Genomic DNA, 19,905 nt, shown 5'->3' on the forward strand with positions numbered 1-19,905 from the left:
GAGAGAGTGTCACCCCTCAAATTCTGATGCATCATTCGATTATCTACACTATACCATCTCTACTCCAGTTGCCTGAGTATGACACCCCCCCTCCCCCTTTTACCCACAGTACCAAGAGTTACAAATGATTCATAATCAATCTTATCAGCAAATTATGCAGTGTCAGTGAAGGAATGATGTGATTCAATTCCACTGCCAAACAGTGCTCATCAAAATATGTCAATGTTGTAACTTCCTAGATACTGTATGAATCTGGTCATCTAGGCATTGATGCTGTTTATTCACCTACTAGGCAAAACATTTATTCTATCATCATGGACATTGTACATCTGAAACAATAATTTTGTAAGGTATTACCTTGGTATCTGTGTTTATTTACTTGAGTTGTTTCAGGCAACGGGAGGCTGTAAGCACTATGAGATAATGTCTGTAAATCCAAATGAAAACCCCAAGCTAGGGGCGCTAACTCCCCTCCTATCAGATATAACTGTGTACTGGTTCAACTATCTTCCCTGATTATCTATTTTGGAAATGCAATACACTTTCCCTTTGTCTCCCTCCCTCCCTCCCTCCCTCCCTCCCTCCCTCCCTCCCTCCCTCCCTCCCTCCCTCCCTCCCTCCTCCCTCCCTCCCTCCCCCTCCCTCCCTCCCTCCCTCCCTCCTTCTCATTTTTCTCTTTCTCCCCATCTCTTTTTCTCTTTCTTGCCCTCGATCTCTCTCTCTCTCTCTGTCTCTCTCTCTCCCTCTCACTATCCCTTCTCACTTTCTCTCCTTTCTGTCTCTCTCTCTCCCTCCTTTGTACCTTGCTCTCCCTGTCTTATCTCTCTCTGTGTGTCTCTCTGGTCCTCCCTCTCTTGTCTCTCTCTCCCTCCTTTGTATCTCTCTCCCTCCTTTGTATCTCTCTCCCTAACCTCTCCCTCCTTTGTATCTCTCTCTCTATCTCTCTCTTTCTCCCTCTCTTCTCTCTCTCTCTCTCTCTCTCCCTCCTTTGTATCTCTCTCTCCCTCCTTTGTATCTCTCTCTCCCTCCTTTGTATCTCTCTCTCCCTCCTTTGTATCTCTCTCTCCCTCCTTTGTATCTCTCTCTCCCTCCTTTGTATCTCTCTCTCCCTTCTTTGTATCTCGCTCTCCCTCCTTTGTATCGCTCTCTCTATCTTTCTCTCTCTCTCTCTCTCTCTCTCTCCTTCTCTCTCTCTCTCCCTCTGTTGTATCTCTTTCCCTCTCTGTGTCTCTCTCCTTAATGGTGGCCTTCTCGCCTTATCCAGCATGCAGCAGTCTATGGCTTGCACTGTTAATAAAATTATTTATTTTCTTGATAAATGTTACATTGAGCATAAATATTTCAGAGCTGTCCTCATTCTGGTATCTTGTAAGGATCGGTAATAGCATCATGCGTTGTGTCTCGTGCTTAAAAACAATGGTTCATTGAGGGAAAGTGAGAAGGAAAGAGGAAGTGAGTGGATGGAGATTTTAAAAAGAGATGGGTCAGTGGAGGAGGTTAGCCTGAGATGGAAGTAGCCTGAGTTTGCCTCTTACCATAGATCTAGTATCAGAACACCCAACCCTATATCTTGACCTTACGACAATTCCACAGTAACAGAATTAAGGTGAGACTCAAATACCAAACAAGAAACAGAGATTTCAAAGTTTAACAAACCATACAACTCAATGCACAATGACTACTTTGAGCAATTTATACAGTATTTTGTTTTGGAACACTGGAAAAACTGTGCAGATTCAAAGTTTTGTAACAGAATAATATATATATATATATATATATATTTTTTTTTTAACCTTTATTTAACTAGGCAAGTCAGTTAAGAACAAATTCTTATTTTCAATGAGGGCCTAGGAACAGTGGGTTAACTGCCTGTTCAGGGGCAGAACAACAGATTTGTACCTTGTCCGGGATTTGAACTTGCAACCTTTCTGTTACTAGTCCAACGCTCTAACCACTAGGCTACCCTTAACCATTTAACCATGGAAACACCTGACGTTACTGATGGACATTAGGTAGACTGCTGTAAAATTAATGTTCATAATTAATTGTATCCTGACAGATTGTCTGGACTATAATGTATCATTTCTGAAATGTGTTCTGATATGGCAAAGCATCTGTCCCTGGCATCTAATAGCTTTTGAAAAGTAATAGCATTATGTTGATTAGCCATTGATGCAGTAATTTAATAAGGGTCTGTGCTGACAGATTTGGCACTGCTATAACAGGGTAGAGAAAAAAGCCTGCCATATCAATGACAGTGCATGTCTACCAATGTAATGACAGTACTGTTTGCCATGTTGAACAAATAAAAGCAAGTTCATGTAAGTAGAATGATGATATTAACTAAGTGAACACATTAGTAACTTTAACACTGAGAGGAGGAATAGGCCGACCTTATGTTGGCATTATAATGCATTGTAAGACTTGGCATAATAATGTATGAGCAAGCCCCTTAACGATTATTATAAAACAGTTTTTCATTTTCCGTGGCTACCTGCCCAGTTGGGGTTCACAGGTCAAACATGCCACGGAAACGTGGACACAAGTGTCGCTCGTGGCGCGGAGTCTGCAGATATTTGTATGCAGCGGGTGACGTCAAAAGAAGTGTAGACTGAAGCCGTTGAAATAGGGCAAACCGGTAGTGAGAGGCACTCAGAGCTGGAGAATGGAGCACCGCTGCTAGAAGTGGGAACATCCAACGCATGCTTATTCGCGAGCCTAATTCAATAAAGCCCGTCACACACGAGACTCATCTGCAACCGGGCTGAGGCTGGAACTAAGAAAGTCGTTGCGCACCATACACTGAATCGTACATCTGTCGTGGCATATTTGCTGGCATATTTATTTTTCATCGCAAGTGGAATACGACAGGTAAGAAGGCAATTGTGTTTGAATGAGAGAAATTGACAATACTTGTTTGATAATTTAGGGATGCTTATATGTTGCGTGTTATCTGGGCGTTTGGTAATATATGCGTGTGATTGGATAAGACAACTAATGAATGAAGAAGACAAATGCGACAGGATTTTTTAATCAGTTTTCTGAATAATTGAGAAAATGTGTATTAATTATGCAGTATAGGCTACTCCAACATTCCCTGTCACAAAAATAGATTTTAACCCATTTAAATGTTATTCTCAACACATGGGTGGGATGTCAATGACATTAATGGTACTATAATACCATACCATTATAAATGTTGGGGTAGACTATTCTCCTCGGACACAGCAGCTTTTATAGTTAATAACACGTTCGTTTTAGGTTGACTAGCATACGTTACCAATATTATTATAGTCTGTCAGATATGCTTCTACTACTGCGGCTTTCTTAACGGTTTATGTTTTAACTTAGGCTATCAACACAGATTTGATTTATTTTCACACAGTTTCACAGAAACATGTTCCGGCCGGGAGAGGTTATACTGGCCCGGTTTTTCTCTGTCACTGAATTCTTTTTAGATGCCCTGGATGTGGTCAGCATTGTACTAAAATAAGATCAACGGGACACGCAGCCACATTTCTGAATCCTAGGTCCGTAGTGTGACTCATTGGCAGGGCACGATGGACTCTCCTGAAACAGTCGGCAGCTCTACTGTATTTGTGTTCATTTGGAGGTGAATCCTGAGACGTGCATGGTGAAATTCCTGAACAGGAGAAAGGCACGGGTCTTGCGCACCGAGGCAGCGGCAAATCCGTGTGGCCATACATTCTGTACACTCTCCAAAACCACTCTAATTTTACAGTCAGCCTGTAGGCTATAGCTTGTAGCTGAGAAGTTGGAAACATGTGAGAAAACAGCGTATAGCAACGTGTATGGCTATGGTGTGTAGGAATGACTTTTGCGCACTGTATAGCGGTAACAATGGAGCTGTCCATGGTGCTGAAATAAGTCCATTCACTCCTACGGGTTTCTTTCAGTCACCGCATACACCGTGGGTGGATCTCCTTTCATTTCAAAAATAAGTTCAGCATTCAGAACACGACATGCCTGCCTGCAACTACCTACAACTAATTTAGAGCCCTATACGATTGAATGACGACCTGTAACCTTGTAACCTGTCATTTCTGCACGGTGTCTCAGAAAATGTGCAAGGAGATGCTCGCTACGCTGCTGTATTTTCTTTACCCCTATCTATATTCCCAGTGTTCGTAGCCTATAGCACAACTTAAACTGCATTACGAAGTGACTGACTTGCTGACTGTTTGTTGCGGCTGAAAATCTATTCGTGTCAATAACTTATTAACTGACATTATGGCTCCGTGTTCCATAGATTACTACCGTTGCAGTTCCATGGAAAATAGGATATAATGACTCATACAGACTTATATTCCTGTCCTCCAACACGAGTGGAAGTTAAGCTCCTTTCCAGGCATTACATTCATAGAGATACATTAAACTGTCCTTTATTTTCCTCGGACAGGCTCTCTGATTTCTTCTGAGTCTTTATTATCCCCGGATTTAATTATCTGATTACCTCAAAGGTGTTTTCTTACTGCAGTGGGGAACATGTGCCGTTATTTTTGTGGTACAGTTCTGCAGAGGGAATGGAGGCCTTCGATTTTTTTTTTTTACCTTTATTTAACTAGTCAAGTCAGTTAAGAACACATTCTTATTTTCAATGACGGCCTAGGAACAGTGGGTTAACTGCCTGTTCAGGGGCAGAGTGACAGATTTGTACCTTGTCAGCCCAGGGGTTTGAACTTGCATCCTTCCGGTTACGAGTCCAACACTCCAACCACTAGGCTACCCTGCCGCCCGGAAAGGCTAGTCGCTAGCTGATTAGAACTAGAACTAGAAAATAGTATGATGCTACTCTGTTATTGATCATTGTTGGTAGCATGATGCGAAGCTTAAATGAAGAGTGGGTGTTACATTTGAAGAATTGCTTCTTTTTTGTGATTTGTTTTGCCAGTCACTGTTTCTGTTCACTGCTCCTGTAATACCATGTTGTTGCTAGAGCACTTAGTTTGACAGATGGGACATATTTGTGAGAGTACCTTTGAATGCAAATGTAGCAGCATTTATTTTTCTATTTGCATTTGCTATTCTTCTGGAGTGGAAACTGATTTACTTAACCTGATTGTTATTGAAATCCTTCTAATCAAATCAATATGCAACCAATATCGTTATCCAATGTAGTTAGGTCTATGCTACTATATCTCTCAGTTGACAACAAAAAAGAATGCAACAATAATACATATATATTTATTTTTTGGGCTATAGTGCTTTTAAGTCTACAACAGAAACATACATAGTTGCATGTAATATAATTCAAATCACTGATCATTGCTAATGTGCAATAAATGTGTTTGTATAATACATTTACATGACTAATCTATTGACTCACGCACCGATATAGAAACATGATATTAACATGAAATTATGGGTGACTCACTACCCACAGTGTGCACCAGCAGATCAAAAATGTCTTACTGAGTCAACCAGACAAGACGACTTGTTTACTTAACTTATGAAATGACGTTAACAACAGATTTAATAAAAACTGAATGGCTTAGCTACTGTACGACATTGTATTGAGAATATATTGAAAGCTTCAAAATAATGAGACTTCAACATTATTACTTCTCATGGCTATAATAAGTAAGACTCTGAAACATAAGAGACCAATATTAGATGTTCTTTGCGTTTATTGCGTTTTCCTAAGCGCACTGGGTCCAATGTATGGTGAATGGCTCGCTGGTTCTTCACTTGACATTCTGATCACTTTTGTTGAACTTTTGAAATGACCTTTTCTACTGCATTACATTTAGAGCCAGCGGTTTGAGCTCAGTGCATGGCCAATACTATTGGAACAAATAGTGCTGTGTGGCTGGCTTGCTGTCTGAATCACAGAATCAGATGAGAGCAGTGTAGGAGGATTGTGATCGGTTGCTTAAATTCATATGTAAGAGAGAGAGAGAGAGAGAGAGAGAGAAAGAGAGGGAGAGAGAGAGAGAGGGAGAGGGAGAGGGAGAGGGAGAGGGAGAGAGAGAGAGAGGGAGAGGGAGGGAGAGAGAGAGGGAGAGGAAGAGGGAGAGAGGGAGAGAGAGAGAGAGAGGGAGAGAGGGAGAGAGAGAGAGAGAGAGCTGCACTTCTCCTATGCCAGTTTCACTTGAATTTCACTGGCATATCAGAATATCAGCAAGTGCAACTACTTGATCTGCAAGACAAGACCACCCGGTAGTACGTTATTGCTGTACTCCTTTCGTCTTGAAGTCGTGTAATATCCTGTGGGGGTTTTCTACTTCTCTGGCTTTAACAGGTCACGGTGTGTATCTCTCACTAGCTGACAAGCTGTATGTGAGCTTTAACACCCTTAGGCTATAGACCTGGTCACAGAATCTTGTCAAAGGAAAGGCAATGTCAGCCACGAGAGCAGAGAGGCCCTCTCTCCAGCGAAGTAGGCAGGTGTCTTCTATGGAAGGGAGTAGGTTCTGTCTTATTATTTTCTGGGCCCTCGAGCTCTGAGTCTCTGTTCTATAGAGATAGAGCGGGGACAAGAGAAATTGTCAGACAATAATTAATTGTAAGGTCTCCCAGAAAGGCTAGTCGCTAGCTACTGAGAATCCTAGTTCCTAGGATTAGAAGTGCTTGACTCTCAAATGATGTTGGATAGCAAGTGTGTCATTTAGTGGTTATCTGTGTGCTGTTAGATGTGAAAATTGAGTTACTTGGAGAATTTGCTTATATATTTTTGCTTCAAACAATTCTAAACTATGATGATGACCAAATTAGATTTTGCATTGTTGTAAACATTACTCAGCATATTGAGTAATAACATGAAACAATACACCCATCAGGGCTGCTGGTATAGGCCTTGCTGGTATAGGCCTTGCTGGTACAGGCCTGTCAGCATGCAGTCATGGGCAGTGTCAACAATCTTGCTTGCCTATTACTTATTTAAATTGCATACTGTGTACAAATCGTACTACATACTATTTAGAACGTACTGTTTAGTAAAACACGAAGGCAGTAAGCAACAAATCTCAGCATAAACCCATCCTACTCAGAATGGGTCATTTAATGCGCAATTGCGTTGATTCCCTCCAATCGTTCATTTTGGAACAGCTCGTACCCTCAATTGATTATCAGCTGTTGTCATACGCAGATTAGTGTTTTTCGTCAGGAATCTTGTTCTGGAGGCAGCTCTGCACTACCTGGCACAGCCACAAAGTCATAAAATCTGATTTTAAACCTAATCTTAACCCTAAACTTAATCACACTGCTAACCGGAATCCCTAAACTCATTTTGTTTATATACAATTTTACGATATAGACAGTTTTGACTTTGCAGATTGCACATCTAGCGGACATCGCTTAGTTCATCCCAATAAACGTCAAATACACGTGGGTCTCGAAAATGATTATCTTCCTCAATAGTTTGCAGGAAATTCTATTAGATTAAAACCCGAAATGAGTACGACATCCGGGCATTTAAAGCCTGCTACATTTTCTTCACAGTCCCTGAATGCCTACTATATAGAACGCAAGTATGGGTATTCGGACAGAACCCTTTAAGTTCAATACACTGCTTTAGTGTCTGGAGCATTGTGGGAAAGATATGGGCCATCTGGTTACTGCCGGTTTACTGCCATTCTTGTCTCTGTTTCAGAGTGCTGGCGTTAAGGCGCTTACACAGGCAAAGATCTCATTGACTTCAATGGAAATAGGGCGGCGGGCGGCAAAATCGAGGCGGAGCTGTTGTGGCGTCAAAAGCAACAAGCAAAGCGCGCCAGATAGGGTCCAACGCTACGTACAGAGCGCTGGGGGCTACACTACCTCGAGTTTCATGGTATTTTGGCGGGAAGCAGCTGTGAAGCGAGCTGTGGCCTATTGCTCGTTTGTGTTTATGAGAATGTTATTAACAATTCACCTGACACAAGACTGAATCCAAACATTACACAGTTGATTTTATGCGCAATTTACTTTTACTGTACCTTTCGCCGCATTTGATGATAACCAAATCTGAAAAATATTCTCATATATTTAGTAACATGATTTGAATATGTGTGGTTGGTGCAACATAAGACAACATGTTTTTAAAGGGTTTAATTGAGAGGACTAACTAGTGTCTCCAAGTGGCCACACACCTCTCCAAAGTGTACACAGTTGAAGTATTTTCAATGTACCTATGACTCAAAGAAGGGTATTCAACTGTCGTTAGGTTTACATGATTTTCATGCGAAAAGTCTAGAATCCGCATAAATAAAATACGCGCATTTTCCCTCCCACCAGTGGTATGTTTTCACCAAATGGAAATGTGGTCGATAAAAATCACCGCATGATGACATAGTGCACTCAACATGTACTTTTTCGCTTACATTTTCGTGTACCAAATAAATCGGTTTCCATCGCATGTTAAACTCTAACGGTATCCTACATGATGAGATTATTATGGATAAGAGCGAGAATTTTTTAATTTGTCAAATGGTTGTCAATATTCGATCATCATGTCACGAGAATAAGACCCTCGATACTTATTGGAAAGGAGCATGAAGATCACCGTGCGCTTTCACCACCCTGTGGTCATCATCATTTATTTCATCTGTAATCTAATAAACTGCATGGTTTCACCAACCTGTGGTCATCATCATTTATTTCATCTGTAGTCTAATAAACTGCATGGTTTCACCAACCTGTGGTCATCATCATTTATTTCATCTGTAGTCTAATAAACTGCATGGTTTCACCAACCTGTGGTCATCATCATTTATTTCATCTGTAGTCTAATAAACTGCACGGTTTCACCAACCTGTGGTCATCATCATTTATTTCATCTGTAATCTAATAAACTGCATGGTTTCACCAACCTGTGGTCATCATCATTTATTTCATCTGTAATCTAATAAACTGCACGGTTTCACCAACCTGTGGTCATCATCATTTATTTCATCTGTAATCTAATAAACTGCACGGTTTCACCAACCTGTGGTCATCATCATTTATTTCATCTGTAATCTAATAAACTGCACGGTTTCACCAACCTGTGGTCATCATCATTTATTTCATCTGTAGTCTAATAAACTGCATGGTTTCCGGAGTAGTAGTAAGAGGACTACACACCATATTATCGCGTGACTCCAAGTTAACTTTCCACCGCCATTTCTCGCATAATTAATTTTACAGACACTAAAAGATCCCACAATATCGAACTAACACATTATCTGTTGGCAATTATAAAGTTCTACCGCAACTTTCTGTTTCCATCACAGATGTGGTAATTTTTTTTTACACGGTATGACTATGCGTATAAAACCTGTGGATGGACACGACACGTGGTTATTTAGGTGCTTTTTGAGCTCCAAGCTGTTGAGGGACGAGAGCAACCACACCTGTAATTGTTTTGTTTGGATCACAGCAGAGCCCTGCATCCCCGCCTTTAAGTGTATAATTTGAAAGCTTGTTTTATTGCTAACATGGCTAGCTAAATTATTAAACATACAATTTTTATGGTGTTAGGCTTTCAAAATGCAATTCAGAGAAGCAGATCGTAATTTTGGTGTGCATATAATGTTATGAGTGCATTCAGAATCGTGGTTCGCAGCAAATTTGATTCACAATACAACAAACGCACTGTATGCACTGTGGCTCATTCTGTTCAGGACAACCCAGGGTATAACACCATGTCATCTTGTAACTGTACATCAAACATTGTGATCATAAACGTTGACCTTGTATATGACATGAGTTTTAGGATGTGGAAATGTGAAGTGCACATTTGGCATTACGGGTGTTTGGCTTATTTCTATGACATCAAAGCACTGAACCAACATATAAATGAAACATGTAAATTGTTGGTCACATGTTTCATGAGCTGAAATAAAAGATCCCAGAAATGTTCCATATGCACAAAAAACGTATTTCTCTCAAATTTTGTGCACAAATTTGTTTACTTCCTGTTATTGAGAATTTCACCTTTGCCAAGATAATCCTTCCACCTGACAGGTGTGCCGAAGCTGATTGAACAGCATGGTCATTACACATATGCACCTTGTGCTGGGGACAATAAAAGGGCACTCCAAAATGTGCTGTTTTGTGACACAACACAAGGCCACAGACGTCTCAAGTTTTGAGGGTTTTCTGGTTTTGCACAACTGAAGAAGTTCTGCACAAACTGTCAGAAACCATTTCAGGGAAGCTCACCAGGGTCTTGACCTGACTGCAGTTCAGCGTCGTAACCGACTTCAGTGGGCAAATGCTCACCTTCGATGTCCACTGGCACGCTGGAGAAGTGTGCTCTTCACAGTTGAATCCCGGTTTCAACTGTACCGGGCAGATGGCATCTTGTGGGCGAGAGGTTTACTGATGTCAGCTTTGTGAACAGAGTGCCCCATGGTGGCGGTGGGGTTATGGTATGGGCAGGCATAAGCTACGGACAATGAACACAATGGATTTTTTTGATGGCAATTTGAATACACAGAGATACCGTGACAAGATCCTAAGGCCCATTGTCATGCCATTCATCCACCACCATCACCTCATGTTTGTTTCAGAAGGATAATACACAGTCCCATGTCGCAAGGATCTGTACACAATTCCTGGATACTCACCAGACATGTCACTCATTGAGCATGTTTGGGTTGCTCTGGATCGACTTGTACAACAGCATGTTCGAGTTCCCGCCAATATCCAGCAACTACACACAGCCATTGAAGAGGAGTGGGACAACATTCCACAGGCCACAATCAACAGCCTGATCAACTCTATGTGAAGGAGATGTGTCTAACTGCAGGAGGTAAATGGTGGTCACACCAGATATTGGCTGGTTTTCAACAGATGCATATCTGTATTCCCAGTCATGTGAAATCCATAGATTAGGGCCTATTGAATTTATTTAAATTAACTGATTTCCTTATATGAACTGTAACTCAGTAAAATCTTTGAAATTGTTGCATGTAACATTTATATTTTTGTTCAGGGTATAAAGCCATCTCATCTTGTAACTGAATATCAAACATACTGATCATAAACATTGACACTGTATATTACATGAGTTTTATGCACATTTGGATTCACGGTGTTTGGCTTGCTGGTATGACATCAATCAAAGCAGTATTTATTATAATCCTCAATGTCTCATCTTTCAAAATACACAGGAGTCCTCGTAATTTACAACATTTCCCTCACCCAGTCAACAAAAAATTAGCAGAAGTTACCCATTTAGAAGGACGGAGGGACGGGGACAACTTCTTGTCGTGTGCTGTGCTCAAGTTCAGAATGGCTGTCAGTCAAAACCCATACAGCCTTGTGAAAGCACAGAGCCAGAGCTCTGACGTCATGTATAGCATATTACTGTACAGCCACCACGTTCCAATTTTGAAGCTTATTAGTGCCCAAATCTGCCATTTTCAACCTGTATACGGGTACGAGTGTAAAGGGCTACAGAATGTGAAACAGTGTTTTGTTGCTTTTCATTAAATCATGTACTGCTGTGTTTTGGGCCTACAATACATTTCTACACATGAGCAGAATATTGTCAATAAAGCCTACAGAAATTTGAGCAGTTATACAGTTCATGCGAAAATATTCGGATCTGGTAAAAGGCCAATACTGGTAAGAATTACTTGTATAGAAATGGAAACAGCCTATGATTTTAAAGGGACTGCATGTCAATCTATGAGTGGGCTCTCACCATCAAGTCACATGTATCGACTTTCTCATTTTTCCAATCAACATTTATTCACTCACATCAGCGCTGCCATGTCAGTCACTTTTATATGGTGGGAGATTCTAGTCTAGATTTTTGGAAAAATTCAGGGTCTCCTGATGTTTTGATAAATTGATGCTTAGAACAAATAAATATCTAAAACAGTCCTGCACACAAATTTCATATGAATGGCCTACATTGAAAAGTTTTGGAAAATGGCAAGTTCACTCATCCATAAATGCATCTCAAGTGCAAGTGCGCTGTTCAGCAGCTCACATCAGTGGGATGGGGGCCTTTTCGTTAGGAGGGACATCTACCATGGATCATTAAAATAGTTATTATGACCATAGCATTTTTCAGGGGTTGGTGCAGAGCCCTCAGCACCCCTTTAATTTTTTATTTGTTATTTTACCAGGTAAGTTGACTGAGAACACTTTCTCATTTACAGCAACGACCTGGGAAATAGTTACAGGGGAGAGGAGGGGGACGAATGAGCCAATTGTAAACTGGGGATTATTAGGTGACCGTGATGGTTTGAGGGCCAGATTGGGAATTTAGCCAGGACCCCAGGGTTAACACCCCTACTGTTACGATAAGTGCCATGGGATCTTTAATTGACCTCAGAGAGTCAGGACACCCGTTTAACATCCCGTCCAAAAGACAGCACCCAACACAGAGTAGTGTTCCCAATCACTGCCCTGGGGGATAGGGATATTTTCTTTAGACCAGAGGAAAGCGTGCCTCCTACTGGCCCTCCAACACCACTTCCAGCAGCATCTGGTCTCCCATCCAGGGACTGACCAGGATCAACCCTGCTTAGCTTCAGAAGCAAGCCAACAGTGGTATGCTGCTGGCCCTGCTATGATTATGAGCTCACTTCTTCAATTTTAATATTATGTGGACATAACATACAGTACCTTGCGAAAGTATTCGGCCCCCTTGAACTTTGCGACATTTCAGGCTTCAAACGTAAAGATATAAAACTGTATTTTTTTGTGAAGAATCAACAACAAGTGGGACACAATCATGAAGTGGAACGACATTTATTGGATATTTCAAACTTTTTTAACAAATCAAAAACTGAAAAATTGGGCGTGCAAAATTATTCAGCCCCTTTACTTTCAGTGCGGCAAACTCTCTCCAGAAGTTCAGTGAGGATCTCTGAATGATCCAATGTTGACCTAAATGACTAATGATGATAAATACAATCCACCTGTGTGTAATCAAGTCTCCGTATAAATGCACCTGCACTGTGATAGTCTCAGAGGTCCGTTAAAAGCGCAGAGAGCATCATGAAGAACAAGGAACACACCAGGCAGGTCCGAGATACTGTTGTGAAGAAGGTTAAGGCGGATTTGGATACAAAAAGATTTCCCAAGCTTTAAACATCCCAAGGAGCACTGTGCAAGCGATAATATTGAAATGGAAGGAGTATCAGACCACTGCAAATCTACCAAGACCTGGCCGTCCCTCTAAACTTTCAGCTCATGCAAGGAGAAGACCGATCAGAGATGCAGCCAAGAGGCCCATGATCACTCTGGATGAACTGCAGAGATCTACAGCTGAGGTGGGAGACTCTGTCCATAGGACAACAATCAGTCGTATATTGCACAAATCTGGCCTTTATGGAAGAGAGGCAAGAAGAAAGCCATTTCTTAAAGATATCCATAAAAACTGTTGTTTAAAGTTTGCCACAAGCCACCTGGGAGACACACCAAACATGTGGAAGAAGGTGCTCTGGTCAGATGAAACCAAAATTGAACTTTTTGGCAACAATGCAAAATGTTATGTTTGGCATAAAAGCAACACAGCTCATCACCCGGACCACACCATCCCCACTGTCAAACACGGTGGTGGCAGCATCATGGTTTGGGCCTGCTTTTCTTCAGCAGGGACAGGGAAGATGGTTAAAATTGATGGGAAGATGGATGGAGCCAAATACAGGACCATTCTGGAAGAAAACCTGATGGAGTCTGCAAAAGACCTGAGACTGGGATGGAGATTTGTCTTCCAACAAGACAATGATCCAAAACATAAAGCAAAATCTACAATGGAATGGTTCAAAAATAAACATATCCAGGTGTTAGAATGGCCAAGTCAAAGTCCAGACCTGAATCCTATCGAGAATCTGTGGAAAGAACTGAAAAATTGCTGTTCACAAATGCTCTCCATCCAACCTCACTGAGCTCGAGCTGTTTTGCAAGGAGGAATGGGAAAAAATGTCAGGCTCTCGATGTGCAAAACTGATAGGGATATACCCCAAGCGACTTACAGCTGTAATCGCAGCAAAGGGTGGCGCTACAAAGTATTAACTTAAGGGGGCTGAATAATTTTGCACGCCCAATTTTTCAGTTTTTGATTTGTTAAAAAAGTTTGGAATATCCAATAAATGTCGTTCCACTTCATGATCGTGTCCCACTTGTTGTTGATTCTTCACAAAAAAATACAGTTTTATATCTTTATGTTTGAAGCCTGAAATGTGGCAAAAGGTTGCAAAAGTTCAAGGGGGCCGAATACTTTCGCAAGGCACTGTATATATTTGGAAGCCAAGCACGAGATGCCAGTGTAACTTTTTATCAAATCAAGTCAAATTTTATTGGACACATGCACATGGTTAGCAGATGTTATTGTGAGTGTAGCCAAATGCTTGTGCTTCTAGTTCCGACAGTGCAGCAATATCAACAAGTAATCTAACAATTCCAGAACAACTACCTAACACACATATCCAAGTAAGGGATGGAATTAGAATATGTACATATGGATGAGCATTGACCGAGCAGCATAGGCAAGATGCAATAGATGGTATAAAATACAGTATATACTGTACATCTGGAATGAGTAATGCAAGATATGCAAATGTCATTATTAAAGTGGCATTAATAAAGTGACTAGTGATCCATTTGTTTGAGTGGCCAATGATTTCAAGTCTGTATGTAGGCAGCAGTCTCTCTGTGTTAGTGATGGCTGTTTAACAGTCTGATGGCCTTGAGATAGAAGCTGTTTTTCAGTCTCTCGGTCCCAGCTTTGATGCACCTGTACTAACCATGCTTTCTGGATGAAAGCGGAGTGAACAGGCAGTGGCTCGGGTGGTTGTTGTCCTTGATGATATTTTTGGTCTTCCTGTGACATCTGTTGCTGTAGGTGTCCTGGAGGGCAGGTAGTTTACCCCTGGTGATGCATTTTGCAGACCGCACCACACTCTGGAGAGCCCTGAGCTTGTTGGTGGTGCAGTTGCCGTACCAGGCGGTGATACAGCCCGACTGGATGCTCTCAATTGTGCATCTGTAAAGATTTGTGAGAGTTTGAGGTGACAAGTCACATTTTTTCAGCCTACTGAGGTTGAAGAGGCGCTGTTGCGCCTTCATCACACTGTCTGTGTGGGTGGACCGTTTCAGTTTGTCTGTGATATGTACGCAGAGTAACTTCAAACTTTCAACCTTCTCCACTGCTGTCCCGTCGATGTGGAGAGGGGGGGTGCTCCCTCTGTTGTTTCCTATCATCTAGACATGATGTTGAAATATCTTCACGCCCAGAATAAAAACCTAAAATAAAGAATTACAGGGACAGTTTGTAAAAACTAATCCGGTTTGAAACATCCCATATATTTCTTTTTTTGTTCAATCTTACTCAACGCTGCTTTTGATCAAGCAGACAATAGCAGGTGACCAACATCAATTTAGGGATATTATTTATTGTTCTGCTGATGGCCCATCAGGTGTCCATGGTAAAGTTGTCAGATGAATCTAGAATAATCTTTCAGAACATTCACACCTAATCTACTTGGCAATCAGCTCACAGTCATCTGGACACTTTCCTACCTGTGCAGGTCAGTCACATTCCATCTTTTCATATTGAAAAAATGCAACTGGTGCTTTGGCTACAGTCAGACATTACATATTGGTGTCAATCACTTGTAGTCTAATACTCCTCCAATCGATGAAGAGCTTGCTGTTGTTCGAGGGGATCGGCCAGAACAAGGCTCAGTGCCTTTCTAATGGCAACTCCTATCCAACAAATTATGTTTCAGTCTACTTTTCAAGGAACTATCGTACCGCATATTTGTCCCCCACAATGAAATCGGGGAGGGGACTGTGGATCTGTCTCCGTCCGTTCATTCCTACATTAGTCACAAGCAATATATCAGTCAGCACTGGACCGATCTTGTCAAGAGTTGGGTGAATGATGCATCTTACTATTGTCACAGGCCGGCTCATAGCCTGTGGAAAAAATGAGGGGACGCGAACAACAGGTATAAGCCAATCAAAAAGGTTCTTTATTGTAAACCAAAACTATGAACTTAAAACAAAGAAAAAGGAATGAGGTGTGAACGTATCATAATGTAAAGTGTATGTAAAGTGCAGGGATGCATGAATCTGTGTGTGTGAATGACTGAGTGAAAACTATGCAAAACTACAAAGCAACAAGCAAAACAGAATCATACCTGGAGGAGCAGAGAGAGAGAGAGAGAGATTAGTGAAGCAGCAGTTTAAATACCCTGAGCCCAGGTGACTCCAATCACTAATGACCCTCCTCTGCCTGCAGGAGGAACTGCCCCCTCACTGCAGAGGAGGGGCCGTGACACTATAGAAATCCAGCATTTACAAAATTACACTGATTGGCCCAAGGCAGGAGCTATAGTAATTAACAGAAATGTGTTAGTCACACAATATCTCAATTGGCCCAACTGGGGGCGCTGCATCATTTGTGGGGGATGACATGTTTTTATTTCATCATTGATCATTTGATGCTAGAGCAAATTTAAATAAAATGAATTATTAGCAGGTTAAAATACTTAAAATTAATAAATGAATACCTTTCTTTAAATTTCTTTGTTTCTTCTCGGCTATTGAATATGTGTAGGTTTCTGATTTATTCATACATGAATTAGTAGACTTACATTAGGCTAGTAAATGTTTCAAGTAATCCACCCAACCCTGTTTTATTCTGTCTACAAGGAAGGCAATGAAAGGAGCACATCATGCTTCCTGTGACTTGTTCAATGGCATGAAGCTCAGATAATCTTTTATAGAGGAAAATATAGTATAGGCTGTTTTCAAAGAGGTTTAAACAGCCAGCTGTGTGTGCAGGCCCACTAACCAGCTGGGGTACACCAAACAGCCTTGTGTCTGTGCGAGCACACGGACAAAAGAGTTGCATATGAAGGAGTTTGCTTCTTCTGCAGCATTCCTTGTAAAATATAATGCTTTGTGGCAGTGCTTTGCTACACATAGGTGGTGGGCTGAAGCTGAAAAAACGTGATGTTGATCGATCCCCATCGAGGATGATCAGATTTTTTTTGTATATGACAGTAAAACATTCTTATGATGATTATAAAACATTTGGGCACCTTCAATTCTTGCACATTTTCTATATTTTAACATTGTCTGCTCAGGCAAATTTGCTGAACTGCTAAACTTGTAACCAATCAGTACACACCTGTACACACCCCTCGTGATCTACAATCTCAACACAGCCTCTTAAAAACGCGACCTGCTGTCTGATGAAGAGGAACAGATATAGATAGCTCCCAAAGACTGAAATAAGATACATATCTGTTTTCGAGTGCCCTTGAAATATGCAGCATGCAATACGAATTGTCTTGATCATATGAAGAGGTACCTCCGGTGACCATTTAGCCATTTTATTGAAAGCTAGCCAATGTTACAGTTTGACTAGCCTAGCCAGCTACTGTAAATGTACATTTGTGTTTCATTAGCTATCTGTCAGTGAATTCAAATGTTTTATCAATCATGTTTTATCAATCATGATTATATATCTAATTTCAAGTATCTCGCTGCAGGCTTAAAGAAACAATCAATCATATACTTTGCATAGAAACCCAAACATGTAGGAAGAAAGCGCTCTGTGTGTTATGTACTGTATGCTAGAATGAAGGTTTAAAAATGACAGCTGCATATGCATATTAGCCAATACACATGGCATAGCCTACACATATAGCATACCTTGCAATACAATCTTCTCTAAAAACAGTTGTGCATTGTGCTCTGCAATAAATTAACCAGAGTTTGGTTTCTAAACAAGATGAGATCTCAAATAGCAGCTGGCCAATACCATGGTGGGCATAATGTTAGAGTCATTGGAATATCAGGTATGGATAATGATAAAGTGCCTGTGGCATTATAGAAATAGTGGATGGGAAATGAATGTTTGAGTTTCATGTACTAAATGTTCTGTGAATATGAGTATATTTCAGAGGGTTTAAATTCAAAACTTTCATACTAACCTTCTAAAAGTTGATGATGCCAAAATCTTTCCAATCCATTCCTTATTCTACTAAGTATGACTGAGTGTGAGACATGTTTTCCATAATGTACAGTCCATGCACATACATTCAAACAAAGAACACCATCACAAATAGTGTTTCACCATTTGAGTACAGAGACAAATAGCAAAGGTGTCTCTCAGGCAGTATTTGAAGCATATAAATAGAGTGTAACCTAACAGTCAATGTATATCAAGTGCAGTGGAGGGCACAGTGCTGCAGTCCAGAAATGAGAGCTTTACCATCTATGCCAAAAGCCTGGGCCTCTGATGGAGACTGTAAAACTGTCATAACACATGCTTCAGTATTCCTCCTCTTCTAGGGGTGTGTGTACCCCGGCCCCATAGTCGTATTGAAAGGATCCCACCCTGGTCACCAATGTAGCTCACCAATGTTGGGAGAGACAAGTGCCTTAGCAGAATGCAATCTGAAGCTTGTGTGGTCCAAGATGAGAACTCTACCATCTATGGCAAAAGCCTGGGCTCCTGACAGGGGCAATATAATTCTCCCCACTGCATGTTACAATAGTAAAATAATCACTGGACAGATCAATGATCTCTGGGAGCTGGACAGGAGAGCTGAATGTGAGACAAAAGTGAGATACAATAATTAATCAAATAATTACAGCAAAGGCATGTAGTTTGTGAGCTAGAAAGTGAACATCCTTACAGTCTGAGGCAGGGTGCTCTGCAATCATCTTATTCCAACTATTGACAGGCAATGTGGCATTTCTTATTTGTCAGCATGAATGCAATTACTTGTTCCTGCCTTGATGACTGTATTAGCTTTACACTACTTGTCCTATAGATTTTTTGTAGTCTTAAATTATTACTTGGAATAAACTGATAGCTAAAAACGCTCCCTGTACCGACAATCTGCTCCTGCTAGCTAGCAACACATCTACTTGTTGTAACTAGCTAGCTAACTAGCAAGCTAGCTGGTTGTTGTAATCTAAGCTGGGAGTCATTTTACAGCTTGCATTGATGGTATCACATGTCTATGATTAAATAGTTAGATTACACATTAAAAAAATACTTTACATGATAGCAGTTCGTCGGACAGATATCTAGGACTCTGTCACCAGCTACCTTAGATATGGATAATGTGATTGGCAGACCTGATCAGCAGTACACAAGTTTTGATTGGTTTACAGTTTAGTACTCAGGGGTGTTTACCTGTCCAGCAAGCGAACATAAAGGTAAGTATTTTGAAAAAAGTATTTGAATGCAATAATTGACATTCCCAACAATCGTAAATGTGTTCTGAATAAATAAATACACACAATATGTAAAAAACAGCTTTTCCCTTGACAGAGCTCGATCGTCTAAGAAACTAACGCAGATAGCTTGCAACTGGGCTGTAAAATCCACTACAGATACACTTCAAAATGGTGGAGATTTGTCACGTTGCTTGGTCATATACAGGTGCTTTCAAAAAAGGTCCCTCAAAACTTGAGACATCTGTGGCATTGTGTTGCGTAACAAAATTGTACATTTTAGAGTGACCTTTTATTGTCCTCCGCACAAGGTGCACCTGTGTAATGATCATGCTGTTTAATCAGCTTCTTGATATGCCACACCTGTCAGGTGGATGTATTATCAACAACATTGTAGATACTCAACAATTCTAACCAAATTGACAAAGTGAAAAGAAGGAAGCTTGTACAAAATACAAATATTCCAAAACATGCATTCTGTTTGCAACAAGGCACTAACTTAATACTGCAAAAAATATGGCAAAGCAATAAATTTTTTTCCTGAATACAAAGTGTTATATTTGGTGCAAATCCAACACATCACTGAGTACCACTCTCCATATTGTCAAGCATAGTGGTGGCTGTATTATATTATAGGTATGCTTGTAATCGTTAAGTACTGGGGAGTTTTTCAGGATAAAAATGGAATGGAGCTAAACACAGACAAAATCCTAGAGGAAAACCTGGATCAGTCTGCTTTTCACCAGACACTGGGAGATG

The 19,905-nt window shown here is 40.8% G+C and overlaps 1 protein-coding gene across 1 annotated transcript in view; it reads left to right on the forward strand.

Moving 5' to 3' along the window:
* The first annotated feature begins 2,782 nt into the window (after positions 1-2,782).
* LOC135550950 (follistatin-related protein 4-like) overlaps positions 2,783-19,905 on the forward strand; it is a 258,177-nt gene continuing 241,054 nt past the window's right edge. The window contains exon 1 of the mRNA XM_064982240.1: positions 2,783-2,871. The gene's annotated coding sequence lies outside the window, so the exon portion shown is untranslated. The remainder of the gene's footprint in view (positions 2,872-19,905) is intronic.

This window comes from Oncorhynchus masou, chromosome 12 (assembly GCF_036934945.1).
Source record: "Oncorhynchus masou masou isolate Uvic2021 chromosome 12, UVic_Omas_1.1, whole genome shotgun sequence".
NCBI classification, from domain to species: Eukaryota; Metazoa; Chordata; class Actinopteri; order Salmoniformes; family Salmonidae; genus Oncorhynchus; species Oncorhynchus masou.